A 5,432-nucleotide genomic window follows, 5' to 3' on the forward strand; every position below is an offset into this window, starting at 1 on the left:
AATGACATACACACACACACAAACACACACACACACACACTCACAGGCGTGTGGCATAATGGTTAGGGTGTCCGCCGCACGATCATAAGGTCGTGTGCTCATTTACCGGCGGCACGTTGAGTGCTTGAGCAAGACACTTCATTCCACGTTGCTCCAGTCCACTCAGCTGACAAAAATGAGTAGTACCTGTAATTCAAAGGGGCCAGCCTTGTCACCACTTTGTGTCGTGCTGAATCTCCCCCGAGAACTACGTTAAGGGTACGCATGTCTGTGGAGTGCTCAGCCACTTGCACGTTAATTTCACGAACAAGCGCTGTTCCGTTGATCGAATCAACTGGAACCCTCGTCGCCGTAGTCGACGGAGTGCCACGATTATTATTATTGTTGTTCTTAACGTGGCGAGCTGGCTGAATCGTTAGCGCATCGGGCGAAATACTTAGCGATATTTCGTCTGTCTTTATGTTCTGAGTTCAAATTCCGCCGAGGTCGACTCTGTCTTTCATCCTTTCGGGAGTCGATAAATTAAGTACCAGTTGCGTACTGGGTTGATTTAATCAACTGGCCCCCTCCCCAACAAATTTCGGACCTTGTGCCTAGAGCAGAAAACAACATTTCAGTCAGTACAAATCAGGCAGGGGAGACAACTCCAAATTCCAGCGGCTGATAAAAAAAAAATAAAATAAAATCACACCACGGAAATTTCTCATAATTAACTCTGGAAATAAACATATGGTAAAGAAGTAATTAATGTCTTAACGATCTGTTTCTATGATTACATATAAAATATAATAACCTGTTTTGTCTCTTGTGCTACCGTTGTGTCGTTACTGTGATGTAGTAATACTACGGGGACAAATCTCTCGTACTTAGCCATGATACAACGGATCCAGTTTTTACTGTCTACATGTTATGTAACAAGACAATGAGAGAGTAAGAATAGCACCGCTCCAAAAGCTAGAAATAATAGTGAAATTTCCATCGAATCACAACCTGCTATACTTAAAAACCAGATGGATGGTCGCGGCTGGAATGCGTCTGATTATAATAGGTCTACTGGACCTGAACTGTTTCGGAGTTAAGAAAGAATATATAGATACATGAGACATTGTGAGAGCCACTAAACGCTAGAAATAGCAAACAATTTCCCTCAACTTCAGACTGTGTATTTTATTTATTTTTATTTATTTAGTTTTGGGTTGTTTTTGTTTGTTTGTTTTTTGTTTTTGCGTCGCTATGCGGTTAGAAGATCGCCTCACAACTAACCACATGGTTCCGGGTTCAGTCCTACTTGGTTGTACCTTTGGCAAGTCTCTCCTACTATAGTAATAGGCTGACCAAAGCCCTGTGAGTGGATTTGGTATAAGGAAAATGACAGAATTCTATCGAGTATATACGTTAACACACACTCATACATACATACATACATACATACATACATACATACATAAAAACATACATACTGGATCTCGGCGGACTTGGAAACTAGACATCATACACGTGAGGGTGTCGGTGCCTCTTCATAGTTGATCGGTCTGCTAGAAAAAATAGTCAGATTTCCCTCAAAATATATATCACTTGAGTTTAGAGTAAATAATAATAATAATAATAATAATAATAATAATAATAACAATAATAATAATGATAAAAAGGCGGAGTAGTCACAGTTGGATCGCCTCTAGCACAGGTCTGCTCGATCTGGACTGACCTGGAGTTAAAGAAAAACATAAATACATTAAAACATTGAAGGGAAACCTCTATATGATCACTCGATCTGTTAGAAATGGCAGCCAAACTTCTATCAGATCCAACGCCATCATATAAAAAATAAATAAACCAAACACTGGATTATAGAATTTAACGTACATTAGGCCAGACAACTTTTGGAATGGTCATGGTTAGAGTGCCTTCCATCAACTATTAGATACATGTCCATCAAGGCTGACATGGATCCAATAGCGAAAAATTCAATCGATTAATCGAACTCCAATGTTTTATGTAACTAATTAGTTCGTGAGTTACATATATGTCGCATATGGTGAAGAATAACGTCGTTAGTCGTATTTTGGCAATGAGATTTTCTTATATCTGTTGCATTTACGACGGCGACATTAACAAGGGAGAAGTCTATGCCATTCAGGCGGAAGAAATATCACGAGGGATTTTTAATTCGAAGGAACCGGTTCTTTTTATTACAACGATTTGTAGATCTTTCTCTCACAAACACACACACAATTATATGTCCATATATAAATGTATTGTGGGCTTCTGCACAATTTCTATCGACTAAGGCCACGCACAAAGCATTAAGCAACCCGTGAGGCTACATTCGAAGGTGATTTGCCCAACGTACACGCAAAGCCTGCCTTCCAAAATATTCCTCACGCTTAGGAAGCGAACATTTTAACCACACAACTATTCCTTCATTATTTGTGTGTTTATGTTATCGACCCAGGAGAGATAAAAGACGAAATCTATCTTGGCAGGCTTTGAGCTTACATACCACTAGGCACTAAATCTATCGCACAAACCATTCTACCGAACATTTTGGGAGTGTAATAAAGGTTTTTAAAAAAATGTAATATAAAGGGAGGAAACCTACAAAAAGGTTACTTCCCTTAGCAAAAAGCAAAACCGCATCACAAATATAATGTAATGCAAATAATATATGAGTATATGCATATATATGTACATGTATGTATATACCTTCATCTACATGTTTAGTTCTAGAATGACATTGTCGGGCAAGTGTGAGAGGCTGGATCTTGCCAGTATGAACTTAAACAAGTAGACTATTTCGGCCAGATATGGTTGGTTTAAATTCTAAAGGGTTAACAACCCTTTGAACACAAAACAAGCCTGAGGCTGTCATGTTTACAGGAGGCAAGGGTCACAGTCCCATCAGCAGCCTTCAACTTCACCCTGCAACCCAATATTTGCACACTATTCGTAATAGCCTTATTTGCTTCAAGATTAACCACTCCAAAAAAAAGAATTATATCTAATAGCTGTATTTGTCATGACATAAATACTATCAAGGTTGTTTTGCCCTTGACAAAACTATCTACCTATATATATATATATATCATCAATGTATCATTTATCAGGAAAAGAAGCAGATTCTAAAGCATAGAGCAGTAATGTATTTAGATGTAGTTAAGTCTATGTCCAGTCATAGAGTGTCCAATGGTTTTGCATCCATTGGTTACTCTGATTGGACATAGGCTTAACTGCATGAGATGTGTGTGTGTATGAATCTATATATGTGTGTGTGTGCGTCTGTATGTCTATGTATTTATATGTGTGTGTGTGTATGTGTGTCTGTATCTATGTGTGTGTATCTATATATTCATATATGTATGTGTGTGTGTGTGTGTGTTTGTAAAGAATAAAATATTTTAAATGACTCAACGCACTATAATACAAACAACGGACTATAATAACTGTTGTAACTTAATCATCCATAGTCTGATTTGATATATATATATATATATATATACATGGTAGTTAGTCTAGATGAGATGCCATTTGGCTTTGTGCCAAGGAAGAGCACCACTGATACTATATTTCTGGTAAGGCAACTGCTGGAGAAATGCATAGCCAAAAATAAACCTCTGTACTTGACTTTTGCTGCCTTGGAGAAAGCCGTTGACAGGATCCTCTGATCCCTTATCTGGTAGCCAATGTGGAGATTAGGGATAGACAAGTGGTTCAGACACAATCACACAGACACACACACACACACACACACACATATATATATATATATATATATATATATATATATATATATATATATATATATATATATATATATATATATATACACACACAACAGGCTTCTTTCAGTTTCTGTCTATCAGATCCACTCATAAGGCTTTGATAAACCCGAAGCTATAGTAGAAAAGACACTTGCCCAAAGTGTCATGCAGTGGGACTGAACCAGGAATTATGTGGTCAGAAAGCAAGCTTCTTAGCACACAGCCACACTCGCACCTATGTATATTTTCCTCTGTTTTTAATTATTTCCATTTTCCCTCAGAGGAAAGATTTGTTTTTTTTTAATAAAGATACAAAACTTCACCATTGGAATGTAATTAACTAAAACAAATTCACATTTTAAACTTGAGAAAAACTTTACACCTACGTGTGTATCAATGCCTGTCCCTCTGTCTATCTCTATGCATGTATGTATGTATGTATGTGTACTTATGTTAATGCATTATTTATATATGCATGCATGTATATAATAAGCATTTATGCATAAATGTAGAAGCATATGCACCTATATATATATATATATATATATATATATATAATATATACATACACATTTGAGGGTATTGGTTACCCCAACACAGCCATGGCCATAATGTCTGAAACAAACTAAAGAGTTATGTATGTGTGCATATATATATATATATATATATATATATATATATATATATATATATATATATATATATATATATATACATACATATATGTGTGTGTATTATATATATATGCATGAATGTATACACACACACACATACATACATGCATACATACACACATACATTTGTATATACATTGAAAATGTATTATCTATGCATATGTATATATATGTATATATATATATATATATATACCATTTAAGAGGCATCAAAATAGATATTCCCAGACTTTCTGCTCTTTCTTTAAACATTTTTTATTTACTTACATGTATGTCCATCCACATGCATGTGTGAGCGAGCGTATGTTTGTATGCCTCTCTGTGCATGCATGTGTGTATGCGTGTATGCATGTGTTAGAATTTCCTTGATGGTTTAATACCAACCTAATAATAACTAACAGAACCCATGGAAGAAATATATAATTCACTCGAACTTCAATGCATAAATTCATATATCTTCATAACAACTGTTTCGTTATGTTAACAATTTTTATGATAATGAAGCTTCAAAGGAACAGTAGTCATTGAAAAATTAGAATTTAGATAACTAATAATATAATAGATTCTGAACTCCTTTTGCTGCCAGGCATTCCATCACTCCATCCATTGTAGTGTTTAACTACAAGTTGAGTTCACTGGCATCCTTCAACTCTCAATATATGTATAAGTGCTAAGATAGTTTTCAAAAAGACTTTTTTGATCTGTAAATGAAACGAAAACTATATTTGCATGTGAGACAAATAAATGCTAGAACTGTAGCATAGTCACCGTATTTCAAATGTGAGTTCATTGTTCTTTAAACAACGTTGCTTGTCATCGTTATCTCTTAATCTCAGCATCATCATCATTCAACACCTGTTTTCCATGTTGACATGGGTTGGATGGTTTGACAAGAGCAACAAGGCCAGGAGGAGCAAGGCCCGGAAGAGCAAGGCCAGGAAGAGCAAGGCCAGGAAGAGCAAGGCCAGGAAGAGCAAGGCCAGGAAGAGCAAGGCCAGGA

The sequence above is a fragment of the Octopus bimaculoides genome, chromosome 23, assembly GCF_001194135.2.
Source record: "Octopus bimaculoides isolate UCB-OBI-ISO-001 chromosome 23, ASM119413v2, whole genome shotgun sequence".
Taxonomy (NCBI): domain Eukaryota; kingdom Metazoa; phylum Mollusca; class Cephalopoda; order Octopoda; family Octopodidae; genus Octopus; species Octopus bimaculoides.